Genomic DNA, 14,673 nt, shown 5'->3' on the forward strand with positions numbered 1-14,673 from the left:
TTTGGTGACATAATAACCGAACCAAATAAAAGTATATTAAGTTTAACACTAGTGTTATATTTATTTAGGTTCATAACGAGGTAGACACTGCCTTATTGCCTATATGATATGCACGCCCTTGCTCATTACTATTATAATAAAGTTGAATTTTGGTTGATTGAGTTTTTACAGTATGCTTTAAGGCTCCTAATTCGCATCGGTTCGGAAACGCAGCAGCCTGCAGTTGATTCCATAGTGGCTCAGCGTTGCAGAAAATGTCTTGCAAAACGCGCGGTCCTTGACTGCAAGATATTAAGGCGACACTAAATGTCAGCGACCTTGAGCGATATGAGTTCACGGCTTCCGGCCCGCCATCTATGTAACAAAGCCAAAATTTTCAAAATTCTTGCGTCGAAAACAGTTTATATGCTTACAATCCTCGTTATTCACTACTAATCTGAATAAAAGAACTTACACAAAAAAGTACAAGCTATAAGAAAAACTTTTCTGAGAGAAGTACCAAAAAATGCGTCACGCCATGCCAATAAACTTGTTTAACTTCAAAGAAAAGTGGTAGTTCAAAAAGGCTCGGCAGTGTTAACTATAACCAACAGCAAGCATTAGCAACCTACAAATAAGACTTAAGGATATGTGTAAGAGGATTAAGTAGTGTTCATAGCTCGAATCATTCCATAGATAGCACTGATTATTTGAGGCAAGTAATATTTAGAAAATCTTTGAATGCAGAATTACTAACTTTTAAAAATAACATAGTCTTCTTTCAGTAAAATACCCTATTTGCGATATTTAAGGTACTTTTCCTTCATGTCCCATAACTTTGGGACACCTGTATATAATTTTAACACCATTGCGATTATTTTTCTCCATTCTGAGCGGATTGACCGCAAACTGAATCATACCCTCGCCAAACTTCTATTTCGATCCGACGTTGCTGCAAATAATTGCGCAGTAACAAAAAAATTGATCTCGGAGGGGCGAATGCTGAACTTCTGTCTAATAACACCATGTTTGCGTGTTTTCTGCTTACTCTTCGCCTTAACATGATGCGGGTGGAAAATTTTCACGTAATATCCGGTGAAGTTCGGTTGCTGGTGTCAACGTGAATAGCTCCTCTAAGCACTGTCAAATTCTCGGAATAGTCATTTCTGTAGGCGGTCAAGTAGTTCCTTAGTACGTGGTAACTATTTGAAATATACAAAAGAAAACAATTTCATTGGTTACAAACTGTAAATACAACTTTGGCAAAAAGCTTCTTAATTGTTATACTGAATCAAGTGTTATTACAATTCATGATTTTTTTGAATGAAAATAAGGGACGAGACGAGCAGGACGTTCAGCTGATGGTAATTGATACGCCCTACCCATTACAATGCAGTGCCGCTCAGGATTCTTGAAAAACCCAAAATTTCTGAGCGGCACTACAATTGCGCTCGTCGCCTTGAGACATAAGATGTTAAGTCTCATTTTCCCAGTAATTTCACTAGCTATGGCGCCCTTCAGACCGAAACTCAGTAATGTTTACACATTACTGCTTCACGACAGAAATTGGTGCCGTTGTGGTACCCATAATCTAGCCGGCTTCCTGTGCAAAGGAGCCTCCCACTGGTAAATGTAAGCTATTTATTATTAAATTCAAAATCATTAAAAATATTTTCCATCTAACAATCCAATCCGAGCAATAGTAAGCAATTAGTTCGGCTACTCAACAACTAACCTAATTCCTATATTTAGCGATTCTATAGCTTTAAAATAGATGTTACATTCGTCTCCAACTGCTAACGATTTCTCGAACAATCATCAATCAATTCGACTATTTAACGTTGGAGGGTGCAGTAATGTAATAACCATTGAGTATATGTAATACTATATACCACTGGACTGGCGGCTGTCAAAGTGCTTTTGTGCCTGTTTGATATTCGCCATTTTGGCGCTGTTGGCCATGTAGCGAGAGTCTGTGGTACTAAAACTAGTGATGACAACTTCGGCAAACATCGATAGGTGTTGGGTATTCTCGATATTCGATTCTTGAAGTATATTAACACGGAAAACGAACGAAATTAATTCAACATGCAAAAATACTTCAGAGTATTGTACGTTCCTTGGAAGTCAGTTCTTTGGACGCTCGCGAGTGGCGCTTCAGATAGGCACAAAAAAATTGCCGTCAAACTTAAGGAACAGCCTGTCCAGTGGTATTTATACAGGTCAGTGGTAATAACTCTACAATAAGCTCACTTACATACCTTATCCGCATTTATATTATTATTATCGTAATATTTGTATTGTTAATAATCGTGGATAATGAACCAATGTAGTGGATGTTTTTTTATGACACTGGATGAGATGAACAGATTGATGGTAATTGATACGCCCTGCCCAGTAAAACACAGTGACGCTCAGGATTCATGAAAAACCCAATAATTCTGAGTGTCACTCACCTTGAGACATATTAAGATGTTTAGTCTCATTTGCCCAGTAATTTCACTAGCTACGGCGCCCTTCAGACCGAAACACAATAATGGTTACACATTTTCTGCCAATTAGCCTCCGGATTAATACTAAATCACTACTTACGATCTGGTCTTCTAAAAGTCACTTGTTTTGAAAAACATGTTTAATCCGGCTATGTCTCTGCTAACTTCTTACTTAACTGTTCTTCCTATATATAATAATAATAATAATATTGACACACTTTTACATAAATTATATTGCCCAAAACTAGGTATAGCCTGTATTTTAATACAATATAGTTACTTAAACATACATAAATTCTTATGAACATCCATGACTCGGAGACAAACATCCATATTCATCATATAAATGCTCGCAACTACCGGTAGTAGAACCCGAGACCTCGACTAGCTCGGTAGGCAGGTTCACTAACCACTAAACTATATTATGGGTCAATTCAATTTAGATACCGTATCCAATGTACAAGATCCCAGAAAATGTTCAAAACAAAAGTATTACGTTATTCAAAAGAATTGTTAAAAAACGTTTGTGTGGTAAAGGTTACTATAACATAAATGACTTTCTTAATGATACCACAGATTAGGAATGGAGTGACCGCCATCAGGCTATTAAATAATAAGTTTAATTGTACAATATTACTTTATAAACATATTTATTCGATGAAAAAAAAAGCCCGCTGAGTTTGTTACGCCCATTCTTCTCAGGTCTGATGCATTCATTTTGGAATGGGTGGTAGTTTTTTTGACATTCAATAAGTGATGTCACATCCTATTTTGAATAAAAATATTTGAATTGAATTTGAATGAGTATTCTGTTGCTACCCTTAATATCTAAATAATATACATTTATTAGCAAACGGGTCGGCTGTCAATTGTTGTTAGTTGGTTTGCGGCAGACCGTGACTTTGTATTACCCTCATTATTGCGGTCATAGCCCCGTCACTAAATTATTACAAACATTGATGTAGTGTTACCCATTGCCTCTGTATACAAGAGCCATTTTGCATGAGTAATCTGACCACCGGGGTAGCACTAAACCTGAGTCAAGTACAGTCATGCTCTACGTATTTTTAACTCAATCATCAGGTGTTTTAAAGAAGCATTATATAAATTTGTATGTTGACCGTACAGTCAGTCAATATTACATTTGTTTGGGTACATTTTTTAGACGGCTTACGGCTTGCATGCATATAAAAAATTATACATTATTCCCATGGTCTAGAATCTAGATAGATTATGACAGCGTGATTATTTTTATTTATTTATTTATTTAGTTGGAAGCCCATGTTGTATACAATGTTTTGCCTCATGGTATATTTACACATTAATTACTTATATTATTTAACATCGTATTATCATTTACGGGCTAACTCGACATTCAATTAATTAATTAAATGACCAGTACTTAATTACGTATTACGGAGTGACATACAAATCGCGAGTGTAAGACGTAGCTTGTCACGCACGCTAAACAAATATTCCTGGCCTGTTTTTATGGGTTAACAACAAGAGACTGTATCTAGACGTATAAATTATCTAAGCATTTAAAACTCTATGCATTTATCTATAAAATTAATGGAAAGAAGCAGAGAATATCGGACATTGAACTTCTGTCTCTGAACGAGATCAAAGTATGTATGCGAGCGAGAGGGACAGGTAGCTAAAGGTCAATGACTGCAATTTTATTTGCTGCGACACGATAATGTAGTATCTACTTTAATCTGAGCCAATATTGTAGGTAATTTGCGAACAACATACCCAAGAACAACCTGCGTTTGTTGTTTTCTGAAGCTTTTTCACTTTTTAATATTTATATTATGTATCGGACCCCCGCTAGCAATTCTGTTACCTCATTATAGTTCGATATACTTAATCAATAATCTCATGGAAGGTACCTCTAAAAATATTGGCATATTAAACGTGTTAAAATGGCATGGATTATATTACTGTATACCAACGAGAGGCTCATTTACGTATATTTTATAAAAAAAAAAGAATGCTGGGAGAGTGTGCCGTTTCTTTTCTCTAAGATGTGTTTCCGAAGCGGTGCTAGTGTTTCAAGTGACATCAAAAGGAATTGTAAAGGATTAAATGTTGAGAAAATAAATGCCTTTTATGCCTTTACACAGGATCTTATTGAAAATTGAATTTAAAATCACATATGGAACGACAACATTTTCCACACATTAGAGAATTAATGTTTCGGACCTGAGAAGAACGGGCGCAACAAGCTTAGCGGGTTTCTTATTTATTAATAAAAACTTATACATTTATAATATTTTGTATCAATTAAGTATTCAAATAATCACGTCTCAAAGTGGAAATTGCCGCTGAATTTTGATGGTTAGCGATCCTACCTACTAAGCTAGAGGTCCCGGGTTCGAATCCCGGTAGGTGCAAGCATTTATATGATGAATATAGATGTTTGTTTCCGAGTCATGGATGTTTAAATGTATTTATGTATGTTTAAGTAAGTATATTGTATTAAATATATCGTTGTCTTGTAACCCACAACACAGGCTATATATTATGCTTAATTTGGGGCAAGATAATTTGTGTAAAAAGTGTGTCAATATTATTAAAGAAAATATATATATATTATTGTATTTTACTGGTGAATGTATACGAGTATATTATAATGTAGTGTAAAGTTAGCCCTTATTTATTGCGTGGCAAGCAAGACATATGTATAACGTTCGCATTGTTTTGAAAATATGTTTAAATGTTTTTATGTGATTAATATGTAAAAAGGCATAAAAGGCATTTATTTTCTTAAAATTGATTCCTTTAGAATTCTTTTTGATGTCATTTCTTATACTACTAGATACTACTACCGCTTCAGAAACAAATGGCGCTCTGAGAGAGAAGAAGCGGCGCAAGAAACTCTCCCAGCATTCTTTTTTTATGCGCTCTTGTCAATAAAAATATACAATATTGTACAGTCGCTATAAAATAATCACAATCTAGTCCCAGGCTGTCCGATCGTTTAGATATTCAGCAGTGGAGTAATAGGATTTACGACAGAGGCATTTTTTTATAAAACATTTAAATTTATTTATATATAATGCCTGAACAGTGGCTGGGACTTTATTATAAAACTGTATACATTTACCCTTAAAGCTATTATGTATCTTATGAAGCCTACTAGAATTAGTTGCAAGCAATCCCTTATTTCTAGTGTATTTTTTGTGATTGACGTTGACGAGCAGTCTTTTGATTTTATGTCAATAAAATATTTTGACTTTGACAAAACTAAACCAATAAACTAAAATCTAAAACATAATAATATATAACACGTACAAATAGCATTCATTAAACCAACAAATACATTTGATACTCTTATTAGATACATGTATATCTATACTATATATAATATTATAAGTAGTATGCAGTGTTTGTTTGTTTGTTTGTTTGAACGCGCTAATCTCTGGTACTGCTGGCCCGATTTGAATGATTCTTTCAGTGTTGGGTAGTCCATTTATCGAGGAAGGCTATAGGCTTATATGTTTTTTTTTTTTCAAAATTAGGGATCCGTAATAAAATTGCTATTTTGTAACACAAGGTGTAAAATCGAAAACCTATTTTTGCGTGCGCTGCAAAAACTATTGACAATAGAACAAAATGATGTACAGGCTATAATATAGGCAATATTTTATTACTTATAAAACTATCACGTGAATTATACTTTATATGGCAAAACAACGTTTGCCGGGTCAGCTAGTTGATTTATAAATTGGACATAATACATTCCCACACACGACCACCCACGTATTTAACATATTTAAAATTTATTTATGATAGATGTATATCTTTGAAAAAAAAATTGACGAGGAAACATCTGATATATAAAATTCTCGTGTCGCGGTGTTTGTTACCAAATTCCTCGGAAACGGCTGAACCAATTTGTATGAAATTTTGTGTGCATGTCGGATAGGTCTGAGAATCAGCTAACATCTTTTTTTCATTCAGCATTGAAAAATACATACAACTTAAAATTTTCATCTCTCTACGATCAACACCTATTTTTGTATCACGATTTTTATATTATTCTGTTCCATCCACTGATCCCCAATAGGGTTGCAAGATGGCAATCGAATACAATAATTATTGTAGTATGATAAATTTTATGTACGATTATATATTTCATAGGTCTGAGAATCGGTCGTCATCTATTTTTTGTGTACCCCAAAAATTTTAATTTTTTAAGCATAGTATAATAATATGCAAATATTGGGGTTGAGCAGGTTATCAACTGTAAAGTAGATCCTGTAGATGAAGCCACAACCTGAGAGTTGAACAAAGCAAACAAGATTTTATAGCGATACGTCACTCGAACGGTTAGCTCAGTTGGCAGAGCACTGGCACGGAACGCCAGAGTCGGTCGTGGGTTCGAGTTCGGCATCGTTAAAAAAAAATTGTTTTTCAAATTTTATTTGTGTATTGATATTTTTTTTATTACTATATATGGCAATACAACGTTTGATGGGTCAGCTAGTAATAAATAAAATTGATAACACACGAAACTGTCTACTGAACTCAAAATTTGACTTTATGCTGTTTAGGATATACAGCCCGCTGACAGACAGACGCTCCTACGAACAGCGGGTACTGCGGGGTACATATAGGGAACCATAATAGCCTACTACTTTTAACATTATAATGAACTAGTTATATCTATATACGTACATACATCCTAGTTGCTGTCCCAGTGGGCTCGTTAAACGAACAAAAATACTATTCCTTCAAATAGTGTGAATATATGTAGCCTATATGTTGTCCCGACCTATTGTTAATATTTATGCAAAATAAGAATTAAATCTATTCAGTAGTTACATACAGACAAATATACAAAAGTTATAAGTAATTTTTTGGCTTCGGTTTTGTTCGAAGAAAACACAAAAAGAATTCTTTAATAATATATTCAGTGCACAGGTTTAAGTTCGTTACGATTTTATTATAATACGTAAGTGATCGGACAGCCTGGGGCTAGATTATGATTATTTTATAGCGATTGAAATGACTGTACAATATTGTATATTTTTATTGAAAAGAGCGCAAAAAAAGAATGCTGGGAGAGTTAAAAGGAATTAATTTTGAGAAAATAAATGCCTTTTTATATAGGCTACATATGATCACGCTAGAGCAGGTATTTTTTTTTTATGAAAATAAGGGACGAGACGAGTAGGACGTTCAGCTGATGGTAATTGATACGCCCTACCCATTACAATGCAGTGCCGCTCAGGATTCTTGAAAAACACAAAAAATCTGAGCGGCACTACATTTGCGCTCGTCACCTTGAGACATAAGATGTTAAGTCTCGTTTGCCCAGTAATATCACTAGCTACGGCGCCCTTCAGACCGAAACAGTAATGGTTCACGGCAGAAATAGGCGCCATTGTGGTACCCATAATCTAGCCGTCTTCCTATGCAAAGGAGCCTCCCACTGGTAAAGGTATTGCATTTTTGCTGTTTTATAGCGTCCACGCGAACGACGTCGCGGGCAGCGGCTAGTGTGTTAGTAACAAATACAAAGTAGGTAGATAGCACGCAGATAGTTGATGTTGGAAATAGCGTCGACCTCGCGTCTAGCACGGCTTGGTGTAGATAATAGACACAGTGTAGATAGACCCTTTGAACTACACGTGGCTGGCTAGATATTAATTATTGTACTGGCTCGCTGAACCTTGAGCGCTCTCAATAGGGCTTCGTACGTCGTACACGTCACGTCACGCGTCGCTTCTCGCTTTACTAGCAACAGTCTTTGTTACGCTACGCCTGCGGATCTAATGCTGTGAATGTAATATATTTAGCAATAAGGCGCGGACTGACTAGGATTATAAACGCTACAGCCAATCCATCTATATCTATATATATAAAAATGAATTGCTGTTCGTTAGTCTCGCTAAAACTCGAGAACGGCTGGACCTATTTGGCTGATTTTGGTCTTGAATTATTTGTGGAAGTCCAGAAAAGGTTTAATAGGTGAATAAATATGAAAATGCTCGGAATTAAATAAAAACAACGATTTTGATTTTTCTTCGATTTGTCCCCCGTCGTACAGAAATCAAATTAAAATAATCGTTTATAATGAATAACCAATTAGATCATAACTGTGTGCATTTGTCAATATCAAATTGAAATCTTATGAAAGGCCATTATTTCAGGAAAAATCTAAAATAATAATATAATTTCATTCATACAGTGTATTTTTTTTATTTTTTGTTTGTTTTAAATTTATTTCATACAAAAGTTTAGGCCTTTTTTAGGTCAGCAAGTAGTACAATATTTGTGTTAATCATGTGGCTAAGCTGCAAATGGACATTTATTTAACTGGTTTTCTTTTGTTTTTTCAAAATAAACATATTAAATTGAATATTTTTGTTCGATTTCAGCTTTAGAAAGATACTATAAAATTCTTTAAAAAAAGAATGTTGTTATCGCTGAAAATGTAGAGATTTTTAACTCCAAAGTTTATTTTTGGTAAGTAACTTCCAAATTTTAATTGGATGTTTCAAATTATATATAAATATTCTATTCGGTTCAAATTTTTCTTTAAGTCCCTATTTATGCATTTTTTGCGTCGGAATATTTTCATTGCGTTATGTTGTAATCGACTCTCTAAGAAACCAATTTTTATGGATATTGAGGTATGACGGTATGACTATTATCAACACGCATACAGTTCCGATCTAAGAATTATAGACAACGGAACGTAGCTCTCCATTTTGATGTTGATATCAGTAGATAATACGAGTTCCTATAATTCAGTCAGTTTGTACTATCTATCTATTTATACATGCTATGTATTTTGGATAGTACAAACGACCATTTCAATTTGTATAGGATAATATGTTATGTGTTTAAGGTGAATACATTTTTATTTTATTTTTTGTAGTAATTAATATTGTACATTCTGTTTTATTGAACCGGCCTTTATTTTGTGGAAATCCATGAATGTTATCCAAATGGTGTGAGTTTTGTTGAGTCTTCAATCAATTTGAAACGAGGCATCGTCAGGAGATGTTGACACCTGACCAGAATTTCGCGAGTGTGAACACCAGGGATTTAAATTTTGTATTGCCACCATTTTCAATATTCAATGAAAGATAAAGTAGTGTTCTACTATGGAGGATTATGTATTAACTGTTGTATTTTATTTTTTCTATATCATTTTCCTTAAATTGAATACTTTTTAAAGTACCTATTAGTAAACGTCGGTTTAAAAAATAATAATACGCAAACGCAACGCTACTTTTACGCAAAAACGAAATTTAAAAATACAGCTTACGATTATTAAAATACGCGTATTAATCGTTTTAAAAGTATTGTACATATTAAAATTAATGTGAGCACTCGCGTTAATCAAAGGAAGTACTTTATTATTTTCTGTTCTGCCTTAGTCGTGTCTTCAGTGTTCGTTCATGGGCAATATCTATAATAATTTAATATATCAATAATTACCTTCAGCTGAACGTCCTGCTCGTCTCGTCATTAATTGTCATAAAAAAAATTGAGCAATACGAACTTTTAAGCCGTGTCTGCATACAACCAGCGACAACTATCTCATCTCTTTCATTCGTCTGGCTACAAATACCAAACACTTACGTGTATTGTTTGGATCAGCATGAATAAATTATTTATTTTTTTACAATATACTGGCGTAAAGACGACCTGACAGCCGCTCTGGATTCTTGAGAAACCGAAAAATTCTTAAAATTCAATAAGATGTTAAGTCTCATTTGCCCAGTAATTTCACTAGCTACGGCGCCCTTCAGTCCGAAACAATAATGCTCACATATTACTGCTTCACGGCAGATGTAGGAGCCGTTGTGGTACCCATAATCTAGCCGGCATCTTGTATAGGTAAAAACTACTGAGAAAATAATATAGTATTGCTACTAGTAGAGATAGCAAAACAAGTAAGATTTGCGTTCGCCTACAATTCTACTTGTCGATTAACCTGTTGATAGTAAACAAACGGACTCAACTAAAAGCTATTATATTAATATATTTTATAGTTGCCGAACACTCGTCTGACCGTGATACTATGTGGCCACCTCTGATTGATGGGTCTCGATTGTTGCATCAGATCGATATTATCTCCGCCGAGTCTCCGCTGAGACCAGTTAGCTCGAAAGTATCACACCGGAAACCGTAATCTCGGCTTTCTCCATAACACAACTAATTTCTTTTTCGTTGACTTTTGCATTTGATTTTAGAATGTATAACTAAAATTGATCGACTGTTAAGATACATATAGACAAATCACGTCGCATTAAAACAACTCCGAAATAAAGAACATGCCACAAATTACACTCCATTACTCCAGCTGTTTAAAATATGCTAGGGCAATAAGCAGCAATGTAAAATGTATGAGCAATATTTATTCAGTTCAGGTTTGATTCGGATTAGTGGTCAGTGACAGTTGACACACGACTATAAAAGTGTGCCTACACTGTCTGCACACTTTTGCCGTTCGGCTATCAGACTGCGAATAATATGCGTATGTATAGAACGTCATTGGTTATGATGGATATTGAACTATGTCAGATTAATGTTAGCTTAAGAAGTATCAGTGGAATAATAAGAGATGTATTTCCCATGTACACCTATAGGAAGTGTTAAGCACTTGTTATAACAAGCACTATTAAGACCGTATTTCATTACGTATTCCATGATCAAGTGTGCTTTGTCATTGTCTTCATAAGTGTGTATAAAAGAGACAACAATATACTTGATCTCATATTACGTATTGGGACGGCTCATGGAATATGGGCCTTGAACTTGTAACTAAGAATAAAAACTAAACTAAAGGTCTAAGGCTGAGATTTATAGGTCGTACAAAGACTTAGCTCAGACTATACTTACATAAAACTTAGCTGAGTGTGATAAAACGCGAACTTGACTTTTGCATTGGACTGACTTAAGCTCAGCAAGCACCTTAATTTCAGGTGTCAAAATAATATAAAAACGAAATCAAAGATTATGCTAAGCTTACACTCAGCTAAGTTTTATGTAAATTAAGTCTGAGAAAAGTCTTAGTACGCTCTATAGATCTCAGCCAAAGACTTATATACACTGTTTCATCCTTACTTATCCCAAAAATTAATCCGGAGGAGTTAAAAGTTCGAACTGCCTTAAGTATGTTCCAAAAATCAACGAACTATTTCTGGAAGATAGATTAATAAATATTTTCCTATTATCGTGCGCAAAGTTCGATTTTGCGCATGCATTTGCGTTCGAAAAGTTCCACTTTCCCACACGTTGACAAGAGCGTGCGGGAATGTTTGAAAATAATTATAGTGGTCAAACTTTGCGCAACTTAATAGAAAAAATAGAATACGATAATCTGCGCATAACCCTGCACTCGCTTCGCTCGTGCGGGAACGACCTACTTTGCGCACTTGTATCGTAATATACTATAATCTTTCGTATTTGTCATAGAGCTGGTTGTAATATTGACAGTGTTTGAAGCAAAGCTTTATATGAAGTTCTCCCTTGTTTAACAGAACCTAATAAGAAACGTTAATTTATTAATCCAAATCAATTGTATTGTTTTGGAATTGTGTTCGATGGAACTATGCGTGTTTTTTTTATATTTATATCCAGCTATATATAAATGTGGCCCCGGGTTCGATTACCGGTAGTTGCAATGTTAAAATATCGTTTCCTGTAACCAGTAGGTATCTCAGACTGTCTAGTTTTGGGCTAGATAATTTGAGGAAGAGTTTAAAGTTTATCAAATTCTCTTTCTTAAACCGGCGGCTATGCCCCTTTTTGAATAATGTAGTTTTTATACCGTTTTTAAATAGTAAGTACCTTTGATTTAGTTTGAAATCCGGCGTATAAAGTATTTCTCTTTTTGGTCCTCAGGCAAAAATCTTCTTCATTCTTATTATAAACTAGCTGACCCGGCAAACGTTGTTTTGCCATATTAATTATTTTTAGAGTTAAACCGTTTCTTGGACATTGACATTACTTTTACTTTATTTTTCTTAAATAAACGTAGCCTTAGTTACTCCTTATTACATCAGCTACGTGCCAATAAAAGTCTCGTCAGAATAGGTCCAGCCATTTCAGAGATTAGCCGGAACAAACAGGCAGACAGACAGACCAAAATTTAAAAAAATGTTATTTTGGTGTGTGTACCATAAATATATTCGTAGTGAAAATGGTTAATTTAATATTACAAAGAGACACTCCGATTTTATATATATGTATTCAAATTCAAATATTTTTATTCAAAATAGGATGTGAAATCACTTATTGAAAGTTAAAAAAAAACAGATATAGTACAGTATAGATAAGTTGTTTAATGGTGATCTTTATAAAACGAATAACATTCACGTACGTGAGCGAGGTACAAGCGATAGCTAATCGCACGATCAATTACGTTCACCTCAGCGAATTTGAAACGGTGCCAGTTTCGTGTTTCTCGCACTATATTTGTTTACTAACAAAAAACAAAACAATTTTCAATACTGGCTTTTGTTTAGATTTTCATTATGTCGATTTCTAATGAATATGTATATATTCTAGAAGAGGCTATAAAAGCGAAGTGTGTCCGAAGTATAAAAATATCATAAGGTCCCCTAAAGATCGGCTTAAAAAATTGCTAAATAATATCATAATATTTCAAGCTTAGAATATTGTCCCATATGTGTCAATTATGTCCAAATATCCTTTTATCATCATTTTCAGTAAGAAAATCCTCCAACTGTAGTAATACAAAAATAATAGTAGTGATTCTTAAAAACAAGAATATTTCCAAGACATTAGTTAAGGGTAGTATGGTTTTTCAGTAAGGCGATCAACTAATTTACTATGTTTTGTATTATCTGTATTAGCTAAACTTTATATTAATAATATAATATTGTAGCATCTTAGAATCTCTACCAGTTTCGGTGTAAGACCCATACGAACATTAACCACGTGCAAATTCAATTTCATAATATGTATTATCGACGCGTAGTTTTAGTAATAGATTAGGAGTGTCGTTATCGCAAGCTAACGTTTGTTTATTCCAAAGGTTGACATCGCCACGCACAATTAAAAATGAGTTTTAAACTACATCTTTTGATTGGATTTATGGAAAACGAGCGTAGGTACCTGGTCCTACCCCCGTGCTACCCGTCGTATCGACTTGGAAACATCACAGTAGGAAGCTCATTGCACAGATTGGTTGGACGTGAAAGAAAACCTTGAAAACCGCTTGGCGAAATTTATATTATTTATTACTATTTAGAAACGGTAAGGTAAATCCTGCAAACTGAACATGTAATAGACTTTTGGCTCGGGCTTGTAGAGAGGATGGATAAATGTAGATTGATTGCACAAAGTGTAGTAGAAGAAGCCATGCATGTCTCTGTCTATGTCAGGTCCGCGTGTTGACGTAGGAAGAGCGTTACAGAATAAAAAATATAGAAATACATTCGTCCTTCAGGCCTCAGGGCAACAACTTCCGCACATTAATTAGACCATCGAATACGTCAAACATTGGACCTATCCAATGGACGATTATTAAATCTACAGCACATCTATATATGAATATATAAAAGCTGAAACTGACTAACTGACCGATCGAGCACAACCACAAAATTTTATATAAATGTTTCTTTAGTGACGTAGGTGTGCATGAAGAAAGTATTTGTGAAATAGGGGATACAAGTTTGTATAAAACTTTTTATTCCTTGGACATATTTGGATGAAACAACGTTTGAATTGAGTTTGGCAAAAATAAGTCGTTACGTATTTCAGCGTTTTCTAAAATTCAACCCCTAAGAGGTTGAAATAGAGGATGAAAGTTTTAAATAAACGTACAGGCCACATTTACAAGGGCTAGAAACTTAAAATTGCAACAATAGTTTGTAAAATAAGTCAGAGAAAAAACGTTTTTACGAACGCTGTCTTTATGATGACAGATAAATGAATGTTTTGTATCTATGTATGTGGCAATATTGGAACACCAACTAATATGGTTACGACTTCGCGGGAAACAGCTTGTTGTTCATAAAATGTGTGATGAGCTACGAGCACTTGTCATCAAATATTAACTGGAACGGACGACAATACACGAAACTTTGGTAACAATATTATCATTTTTATTATTTAAAATTTCTGTATACCAAATCGGCATTGCTTAATATTGATATTTTATTTTCATTTAAATTATGGTAAACTTTAACTATGTGGGTCATAACATAAA

The 14,673-nt window shown here is 34.3% G+C and overlaps 1 protein-coding gene across 2 annotated transcripts in view; it reads left to right on the forward strand.

The window, feature by feature from the left end:
* Positions 1-14,673, forward strand: part of LOC126975955 (serine/threonine-protein kinase unc-51) — an 87,543-nt gene that overhangs the window by 19,826 nt on the left and 53,044 nt on the right. The window lies entirely within an intron of this gene.

Source organism: Leptidea sinapis, chromosome 38, assembly GCF_905404315.1.
Source record: "Leptidea sinapis chromosome 38, ilLepSina1.1, whole genome shotgun sequence".
NCBI classification, from domain to species: domain Eukaryota; kingdom Metazoa; phylum Arthropoda; class Insecta; order Lepidoptera; family Pieridae; genus Leptidea; species Leptidea sinapis.